This window comes from Mirounga angustirostris, unplaced genomic scaffold (assembly GCF_029215605.1).
Source record: "Mirounga angustirostris isolate CCGP_5_RB_7025 unplaced genomic scaffold, mMirAng1.0.hap1 SCAF_8, whole genome shotgun sequence".
Lineage (NCBI taxonomy): Eukaryota > Metazoa > Chordata > Mammalia > Carnivora > Phocidae > Mirounga > Mirounga angustirostris.
Genome location: NW_026991716.1, coordinates 103,821,011 through 103,832,153, shown reverse-complemented (window position 1 = coordinate 103,832,153; position 11,143 = coordinate 103,821,011). Strand labels below are relative to the sequence as shown.

Sequence of the window (11,143 nt, the reverse complement as noted above, 5' to 3'; positions counted from 1 at the left end):
TGATCTCATGAGTCGTGAGATCAAGCCCTGCTTTGGGCTCCATGCTGGCTGTGAAGCTTACTTCAAAAAAAAAAAAAAAATCAAAAACAAAAACAAAGAGGTAAAAAAATAAGGCATAAGAAACTGGAAACACATACAGAACTATCTCAGGTAGTTATTACTCCCCACTGGGTTTTATGGCCCTCATACCTAAAAGCCATGGTTGTCAAGATGTTCTATTTTTCCTGATGCTCAAATTCTTAAAAACTAGTATCTGAGTTAAAATCTGAGTAAGATAAATGATTAATTCTTTATTCTAACAACTGTAAATAAGATTGAAACAAATCTTAGAGTTCCTCAAAGTGTAAGATTCCCTTTCTTCATATATTGGAGGGACCCACCCCTCCAATGAAAATCAAAACATAATTTTCAATAATGTTCAATTCCAGTAGCACCAAAGATAAGTGCTAAGAATCTGTCCCTCCCCCTACTCACACTTGCACACACACACACACATCTCTAAAACATATTAATAAAATCTTTAAAAATAAAAAAAGAAACTTGAAGTTGGGGGACATCAGCAAGTTGATAAAACAGGAAGCCCAGCCCTCCTTTCCCTCATTGACACAATTATTCAACACCAATTTCTCCTTTGCGAGAAATCCAGAGATCAGTGGAGAGGCTCCTACACCCCTAAGCAAGCATGGAAACAGGCACATTTAAGCTGATAGGAAAATTAATGGGACATTCTCTCCATAATTCCTCTCCCAGGCACACCACCACATAATCAGGAGGAAACTGAGCTCTAGCTTCTTCCAAAGGAGGGAGAGGACTGGATAACACACCCAACATTCTGAGTTTTCAGGGGACTGTCCAAGTAACTGGTTTCTGTCATGCCTGAATCTGAGCACCAACAAGGAAAGGGCCCCCCTTGCTAGGAGCTGCTGAAAATAAAGGAGACCATTTGGACTATAGCCATACTTACTGGCTATATCACCTCCCTCCAATTTATTGCAGAAAACATCAGGCAAATATTCCCAATCCTTGTCCCCCCCTGAGAAAAGAAAGCATTGGAATATGCATCTGACATTCCAGCTTTCTAAGGAGGTGCCAAAGGGACAAGATTCGGAATCACCTGTCTTAGAGCATTCACAGGACTTGGCACGCCACTGAGAGCAAAGGGGGCAGTTTGGCATAGTATGCAGTCACCACCTGATCCCCGTCCTTGGCTCAGTGTGACATGATCAAGAAAATACAGTGTCTGGCGCATCTCTAGGCAGGGAAAGAGAACACTGAAACATACATCTAACATCTAGATTTTACGGGGGGCTGCCCACGGGACTGGTTTCTTTCTGATCTGTCTCAGAGTGCTGATGGGAAATAAAGAAATCTAGATGCCTGGGGGCTGCTGAGAGTTGAGCTGTATACTGCTGCTTCAGAGGGTCCACACTACAGCGGACGGAAATGGGAAAGGTTACGTACTCCTTAAAAAGAAACCAGAAAATCCCTTTAATCAGGAATTTATACGTGTAAATCTAGACAAGATATGGCCCCAGAAAAGATATGAGAGACTGTAAGAATCTCTAATGGGGCTGATTGGCAAAAGGCTTTCCTCGTAGGAAGCTAGTCCCCAGAGACTGGGGAAAATGGCTGTTTTTTCAAATGTGCAACACCAATACAAAGTGTCAGGAAAATGAAGAAACAGGGAAACATAGTCCACATAAAGGAACAATAACAACAACAACAAAAATCTACAAAAGCTGACCCTAAAAAAATGAATCTATATTAATTGCTCGACAAAGAACTCAAAATCACTCCCATAAAATGCTCACTGAAATCAGGAAAATGATGTATGAAAAAAAAAATTAGAATTTCAACAGAGAGATAGAAAATATTTTTTAAAAAGCCAAAGAGAAATTCTGGAGCTGAAGAATAAAACTGCCCTGAAAAAATATTACTAAAGAGTTAAACCATGAACAAGAGTAAGCAAAAGAATCAGTGAATTCAAATAAAAGCCATTTGAAATGATCCAGTCACAGAGGAGCAGAAAGAAAAAGAATGAGAAATAGTAAAGAAAACCTACAGAATTAATAGGACGCCATCAAGTGGACCAATATATACATTATAGGAACCCAAAAAGAAGAGATAGAGGAAGGAGAAGAAAATTTATTTAAAGAAATAATGATCAAACTTCCTATTACCTGAGGAAGAAAATGGACACCCATTCTACCAGTCAATATCTTCATTGGTATCTATTTATATTTAAGTAATTATTGACTAACATTTGTTGATTTATATTTAGTGATTACTTAAAGATTTATCATTGTTTTCTGTATGATTTGTAGCTCTTTTGTTTCTCTCTTCCTCTCTTATTGTCTTCCTTTATGATTTGAGATTTTTTACATGTGTGTGATATACATTAATTATTTTTTCTTTATCTTTTTTGTATCTGCTAGGATTTTTTTCTCTTTGTGGTTACTATTAGGGGTGCATAACACTTTCTATTGTAACAGTCTTTCTGAACTAATAACAATTTAAGTTCAACCACACAAAAAAAGTCTATACTTTTATTCCCCCACACACTTTATTTAAATAATATCAGAATTTACTTCATTTTAGATTGTGTATCCAATAACCATTTTTGTGGTTATGGTTATTCTTAATTCTTTTTTCTCTTACCTTTTATACTAGGATTAAAACTGATTTATGAGCCACCCTTACATTATTACATTATTCTGTATTTGTCTATGTATTTACTTTTACCAGTGAGATTTAAACTTTCATATACTTTTATGTTGCTGCTTAGCATATTTTCATTTCAACTTAAAGAACTCCTTTAAGCACTTTTTGTAAGGCAGAACCTGTGGTAATGAACTCTCTCAGTTTTTGTTTGGGAAAGTCTTTATTTCTCCTTTATTTTTTAAAGGACAATTTTGCTGGGTATATTTTTGTTTGGTAGGGTTTTTTTTTTTCTTTCAGTACTTTTAATATATCATTACATTCTTTCCCAGCCTGCAGTACATTTGGTGTGAAATCAACTATAGTTTTTTAGGGGTTCCCTTCTATGTAATGAATCACTCTTCTCTTTCTGCTCTCAAAATTCTCTTTGTCTTTGACTTTTGACAATGTAAGTATAATGTACCTTGCTGTAGACCTCTTTAGATTTAATCTATTTGGGGACTCTTGGGCTTTATGAATTTGGAGGTCCATCTCCCTCTCTATATTTTATTTTGGGCCACTATCTCTTTAAATATGCTTTATGCCCCTTTCTGTTGCTTTTTTGTCTTGTATAATTTGTATATCGGTTTATTTGTTGGAATTCTGTAAGTCCCATAGACTTTCTTTGCTCTTTTTCATTCTCTTTTTTCTTTTAGTTCTTATGACTAGGTAATTTCAAATGACCTGTTTTTAGCTTATTAATTCTAATGATTGATTGAGTCTACTGTTGAAGATGTCTAATTGTATTTTTTCAGTTCAGTCATTGTCTTCTTTAGCTCCAAAATTTCTATTAGTTCTTTCTTAATGGTTTATGTCTCATTTTATTCATGTATTGTTTTCCTGATTTCATTTAGCTGTGTACATGTCTTGTAGATCTGGGCTACTTTGAGATGATCATTTTGAATTTTTTGTCAAGCAGTTCATAGATCTCCATTTTCTTCAGGTTAGTTACTGGAGCTTTATTTTCTTCTTTGGTAGTGTTATGTTTGCCCAGTTCTTTTTGATATTTATAGTATTTTGATGGTGTCTATACATTTGAAGAACTAACCACTTCTTCAAGTCTTTATAGACTGGCTTCAGCAGGCAAAACTCTTCAGTCAGCATGCCCAGATATTCTGAGTGAATCACCTGGGAAAGTCTGTAGGTTTTCTTGTTTGTAAGGTCCACAGGCAGTTAGGCTTGATTCTTAAATCTATAGGTGGGAAGGCCTGGTATCTGGGTCTACTGGACTGACCTGGAGCCAGCATCCACAGGGGTGGGCCTGGGGTTAAGGTCCATGGCAAAGTCATACAGTCACTTGGCTCTTTTTCCCCATAGATGAACTTCTAGATGGAGGGGATCTTTTTTAGCATTACACTATATGAGCTCTAAAGTGAAACTGTCCTTCTTATTCTCTTCACTGTGCTTTTCTTCATTTCTGTGCCCCACCTGGTTGCTGTAATCACTCACCTGGATTCTTAGGCTTTTGTGAAGGTATTTTGCCCATTGAGGCTTTTTAAATTGGTATTTCTATGGGGGAATGAGGGCTGGAATTTTCTATTTGGCAACATCCTGAAGTCACTCCTTACTGTTTTTCTTATCTTTGTCAAAATAATGGAGATGTGAGAATAAAGAATCAGTACACTTAAAGAAAGATTAGTAAAAATTACCCAATCTAGGGGCATGTGGGTGACTCAGTTGGTTAAGCATCTGCCTTTGGCTCAGGTCATGATCCCAGGGTCCTGGGATTGAGCCTCTCATTGAGCTCCATGCTCAGCAGGGAGCCTGCTTCTCCCTCTCCCTTTGCCTGCTGCTCCTCCTGCTGTGCACTTTCTCTCTCTGTGTCAAATAAATAAATAAATAAATCTTTTAAAAAAAATTACCCAATCCTTCCAAAAAAGAAAGACAGATAATTAACAAAGTCTCAGAAGTTTGTTAGACAATATCAAATGATACAATTTGTGTAATTGAAAACTCAGAAGGAGTAATAAAAAATGAACAGAATATATACTTAATGAAATAATGACTATAAACTTTTAGTGAAAACATTATTTGAAGAAACAAAAATCTTTATTTTTATAATTCCACTTATTTAAATAATTATTTTAAATAAATTTAACTAAATAGATAAGCAAACATAAATAAATAAAACATGCTAACTAATCGATAATATCAAAAAGCAGAATAAAGGTTTACTTCATAAAGAAATGGCAAAGTGGCATGAGGATTCTTTGGGGAGAGTAAGAATTGTTCTTGATTACATTGGTGGTTTCACAGGTATGTGTTTCTGTCAATATTAATTGAATTATATATTTTAAATGTGCATGACCTATTGTTTATAAAGTATACTTCAATAAATTGCAGAAAGTAAAAGTGAGTAACTATTAAGAGTATGAGTAGTTTATCCACAACAGAATTATTTAAACAGCCAAATAAAATATAAGATTTCCAATTTCACAAATAATTTAAGAAATTCAATTTTATGAAATAATCACATATATTTTTTCACTGAGTAGGCTTTCAAAATTAAAATATGATAATACATGGTTATGGAGTATGATAAATAGATGCTGCAATAAAGTGTTATTTGTATTTTTAACTTGCATATTACCTTAAGTTAAAAAGATTTACAAGGATACATACAGTTATTCACTGGGTTCTCTGTAAAAGAAAAAGAAAAAAGAAAAACCTAAATGCACACTAGTAGAACATTGATTAAATACATTATAGTTTATAAAGTGTGAAACAGTGAAAGCATGGGTAAGAAGTTTACATTGCGTGCATTTGTTCTTCCATTAGAATGTGTATAGTGTAAGCAAATTATGTAAACTTTCTATTTCAGCCTTTGTAAAATGGGAATGACAGTACCTACTTATAGAACAGCTACATAAGTGCTCAATATTGATCGTATTCTTCTTCTTCTTCCTCCCCTCCTCCTCTCCTCTTCTTCTCCTTCTTCTTTTCATCATCATCATCATCATCGCTATTATTATTTTACATGGTATGGCTTGCAGTCAGTGAGTTAAAAATATATTAGGACATGTAACTATTGTGTCAAACAATTATGGTATATAAAGAAGTATGAAAATAAAGAGATGTGCTAATATATATAAAGAAATAAAAAGACAGTCTCTTCAACAAATGGTGTTGGGAAAATTAGACAGCCACATGCAGAATAATGAAACTGGACCATTTCCTTACACCACACACAAAAATAGACTCAAAATGGATGAAAAACCTAAATGTGAGACAGGAGTCCATCAAAATCCTAGAGGAGAACACAGGCAGCAACCTCTTCGACCTCAGCTGCAGCAGCTTCTTCCTAGAAACATTGCCAAAGGCAAGGGAAGCAAGGGCAAAAATGAACTATTGGGACTTCATCAAGATAAAAAGCTTTTGCACAGCAAAGGAAACAGTCAACAAAACCAAAAGACAACCGACAGAATGGGAGAAGATATTTGCAAATGACATATCAGATAAAGGGCTAGTATCCAAAATCTATAAAGAACTCACCAAACTCAACACCCAAAGAACAACTAATCCAATCAAGAAATGGGCAGAAGACACAGACATTTTTCCAAAGAAGACATCCAAATGGTCAACAGACACATGAAAAAGTGCTCAACATCGCTCGGCATCAGGGAAATCCAAATCACAACCTCAATGAGATACCACCTCACACCAGTCAGAATGGTTAAAATTAACAAGTCAGGAAACAACAGATGTTGGAGGGGATTCAGAGAAAGGGAAACCCTCCTACACTCTTGGTGGGAATGCATGCTGGTGCAGCCACTCTGGAAAACAGTATGGAGGCTCCTCAAAAAGTTGAAAATAGAGCTACCTTATGACCCAGCAATTGCACTACTGGGTATTTACCCCAAAGATACAAATGTAGTGATCTGAAGGGGTATGTGCACCCCAATGTTTATAGCAGTAATGTCCACAATAGCCAAATTCTGGAAAGAGCCAAGATGTCAATCAACAGATGAATGGATAAAGAAGATGTGGTACACATATACAGTGGAATATTATGCAGCCATCAAAAAAAACCCCAACAAAAAACAATGAAATCTTGCCATTTGCAATGACATGGATGGAACAAGATGTTATTATGCTAAGCGAAATGAGTCAATCAGAGAAAGACATGTATCATATGATCTCACTGATATGAGGAATTCTTAATCTCAGGAAACAAGCTGAGGGTTGCTGGAATGGTGGGGGGTGGGAGGGATGGGTGGCTGGGTGATAGACATTGGGGAGGGTAATGTGCTATGGTGAGCGCTGTGAATTGTGTGAGACTGATGAATCAAGACCTGTACCTCTGAAACAAATAATACATTTTATGTTAAAAAAAAAAAAAAAAAAAAGAAGATAGTAGGAAGGGAAAAATGAACGGGGGAATCGGGGGGGGAGACGAACCATGAGAGACTATGGACTCTGAGAAACAAACTGAGGGTTCTAGAGGGGAGAGGGTGGGGGGATAGGTTAGCCTGGTGATGGGTATTAAAGAGGGCATATATTGAATGGAGCACTGGGTGTTATACACAAACAATGAATCATGGAACACTACATCAAAAACTAATGATATAATGTATGACGATTAACATAACATAATAAAATAAAATAAAAAAGAAATAAAAGTTATCTCCAATAGGAATATCAAGTTAAAATACTGGGATAAATAATTTTGCAACTTTGCAAAAGTTCCTCATCAATAAAGTAATTCATTAGTAAGTAAATGACAGCTCTTGTCTGCTCCTTGATTCCTGACATGCATTCTGACAGCATTTAGAATAACAAAAGAAAAGATATGCTTTACACGACTATGTCGCTAAAGCAGGACAAGGAGTTATTTAAATAAGAAACCTTAAATATGTAAACTATTCACAACCGTGAGTGAAGAGATTTAAAGAACCCCAGAGGTTATCTAGTGAAATCTTATTTTACAGGTGAGCAAAGTAAAGTTCAAGACTTTAAATAATTTCAACTAGGTAAATCGCAATGGACTTCCAGGTCAGTGCTGTCTTAATTATATCAATCTTCTTTTATAATTGGTTATAAAATTTTGGCCATAATTTAAAATGGCATCATATGTCAACACACATTCTATTTTGAAATATAATGTAAATACACAAAAGTACTCAGCAGTATTCTAGGAGTCCATGATATTAAAGCACCTGATAAGAATAAACCATTTTTTACACATTAGCAATCATTATCTCTGGATGAGATCAAAGGCAGTTCTATTTTACAGTAAAACAAAAATTCTTAAGTTTATCTTAGCATAAGTTATATATAGCACTTCCTTGAGTTAGACATTATAGTTCTTGTCTGTACTATCTATATGATTCCTATTTATAGATAAGGGAAGCAAAACAGAGAGGTTAAGTAACTTGTCCAACATTGCATAAACTAAAAATCCAAGATTACAACGAGGTAGTGCTCATAAAAGAATTAAACTAGAAATTATCATAAAGACAATTTTAAAAGTCTCCAAACACATGGCAATCAAACAAGATACTTCTAAATAAATCATGGACCAATAAAGAAAGCCCAGGATGTATATACAATGTATATATGAAAGTGAATGAAACTAAAGGTACAATAATCAAAATTCATGGCATGCAGATAAGACAGCATTAAAAGGGAAATATGTTGCATTAAATGTCATAAATTCCTCATTTAAATCTGTGCCTCTGAAACAAATAATGCAATATATGTTAAGAAAAAAAAAAAAAGAAGAAGAAGAAGGTAGCGGGAGGGGAAGAATGAAGCGGGGGAAATCGGAGGGGTAGACGAACCATGAGAGACAATAGACTCTGAAAAACAAACTGAGGGTTCTAGAGGGGAGGGGGGTGGGAGGATGGGTTAGCCTGGTGGTGGGTATTGAGGAGGGCACATTCTGCATGGAGCACTGGGTGTTGTGCACAAACAATGAATCATGGAACACTTCATCTAAAACTAATGATGTAATGTATGGGGATTAACATAAGAATAAAATTAAAAAAAATAATAATAAAATGAGGAAACATTCTAATCAATAATCTATGTTCCTATCTCAAGAGACTAGAAAAAACAAAACCAAGTAGAAGGAAGAAAATCATGAAGAGCAGAAATCAACAAAATTGAAACTAAACAAAAAAAAAGATGATCGGTGAAACAGTAGGTCATCTTTACAAAACTCAACAAAATTGGTGAATATCTACCAAAACTGACAAAAATAAAGGGAAAGATACAAATCAGTATTATCTGGAATGAGAGAGAGGATATATAGAGCCTGCAGGTGTTAAAAAAATAATAAGGAATATTGTGAAAAAAATGTATACTTATAATCTTAGAATTACTGGAATAATACTTGAAAAATCATAAAGTACAAAATACATCCAAGATGAAATAGATAATATGAATAGCTTTATAAATGTGGAAGAAATTTAATTTATAATTTAAAAGCTTCATATATTGAGGCTCAGATATTTTCACTGGAGAATTTTACCAAATATATAAAGAAAAATTAAGAGCAGTTTCACAGATTTTGTTCAGGAAGAGGAAGAAACACTTTCCATTTGATGAGTGTAACTCTGATACCACGGTAGAATAAAAAAAAAAAAAACGAAAAACACTACAGATATATCTCTCATGATTTTAGATACAGAGATTCTCAATAACATATTAGCAATCCAAATGCAACAACATTAAAAACAGTACACATCATGACAAAGTAGAGTATATTCCAGGTATGGAAAGCTGTTCCAACAATTTAGAGATCAATTTAATCTACCATATCAACGCACTAAACTGGAAAACAAAAACAAAAACAAACCAAACTGGTGCAGCCACTCTGGAAAACAGTATGGAGTTTCCTTAAAAACTTAAAAATAGAACTACCCTATAATCCAGCAATTGCAGTACTGGGTATTTACTGAAAGGATGTAAAAAAAACACCAAAAACCAAAAAACTGATTTGAAGGGGCACATGCACCCCAATGTTTATAGCAACAGAATTCAAGAAATGAAGCAGGGGAACATTGGAGAATGAAAAAAGCGGGAGGGGGGGAAAACCATAAGACACTCTTAACTATAGAGAACAAACTGAGGGCTGCTAGAGGGGAGGTGGGCAAGGGGATGGGGTAAACGGGTGGTGAGTATTAAGGAGGGCACTTGTATGGGTGTTGTATGTAAATGATTAATCACTAGATTCTACTCCTGAAATGAATATTACACTATATGTTAACTAACTAGAATTTAAATAAAAACTTGAAACATAAAAAAATAAGTCAAATAAAAAAATGGTAAAAGAAACAAGAGAATTAAAATTCTGCAGAAGAAAATATCTATTTAACAAAAAAGACAACAGTAATAAAGAAATAGAGGAAAAAGATATAGATATATAGAAAACGAAAAGCAAAGGGACAGAAGTAAATCTGATCTTCTCAGTAATTACACTAAATATAAATTGATAAGATACTGCAATCAAAGACAGAGATTAGAAGAATAAATAAGGAAAAAAAGCATGATTCAATTATACGCTGTCTGTAAGACACATTTTAGATTCAATAATACATATATTTAGAGTCAAAGGATGGAAACTGATATATTATGGGAACAATAACCAAAAAAGAGTTAGAATGACTACACTAACATTGGACAAAAATGTATTAAGACAAAAATTCTTACCAGATGCAAAATGGATATTTTATAATGCTAAAAGAGTCAATTCATTATAAAAATAATAGTTAACAACATATGTACCTAAGAACAAAACTTCAAAATAAATGAAGTCCAACCTGGCAGAATTGAAGAAAGAAATAGATAAGTCAACAATAATATTTGGAAACTTTGATACCTCACTTTCAACAATGAATAAAACAACTAAGCAGAAGAACAAGGAAATAGAAGACATCAACACTATAAACCCACTGGCTCAAACAGACATCTCTAGAATAAACCACCAATAGCAGAATATATCTTTTATTCAAGTGCACATAGCACATTCTACATTATAGACCACTGATATGCCCTAAAATACAGCTGAAGTCATGCAACGTATATTTTCTTATAGTCACTGAATCAAATCAATTTAAAACCAGTTAAAAACACCATCTTTTTAAAAAATTTCTTAGTAATTTCATGATATAAAATTTTAATCATTTTTTTCAATTTTGAACTTAATAGAGAACACGGAATGTTTTTAAGAACACAGAATTCCATTTTTAAAAATTCCAATGTTTATGTAATTTTTAAAGATTTTTAACCCAATCTTAGCTATATGTTTTACTAGCAATTTACTAGTGTAAATGGCTGAGAATAAGAGTGTAAAAAAACTATACAAGAAGAGTTGAAAATTGGACTGTATAGATTATAAAATGGGAGCAATTCTATGAAAAAGTGAGGGAAATATGAGTACTGAAGACAGAGAAGAATGATTGCAATGAAATTAACTAACTGAAAAATTTTAGGACTAATTAAT

At 34.1% G+C, this 11,143-nt stretch overlaps 1 pseudogene; it reads right to left on the bottom strand.

Annotated features, from left to right (window-relative positions):
- Nucleotides 1-1,298: 1,298 nt before the first annotated feature.
- The window catches only part of LOC135365469 (high mobility group protein B1-like), a 72,460-nt pseudogene continuing 62,615 nt past the window's right edge, over nucleotides 1,299-11,143 (bottom strand).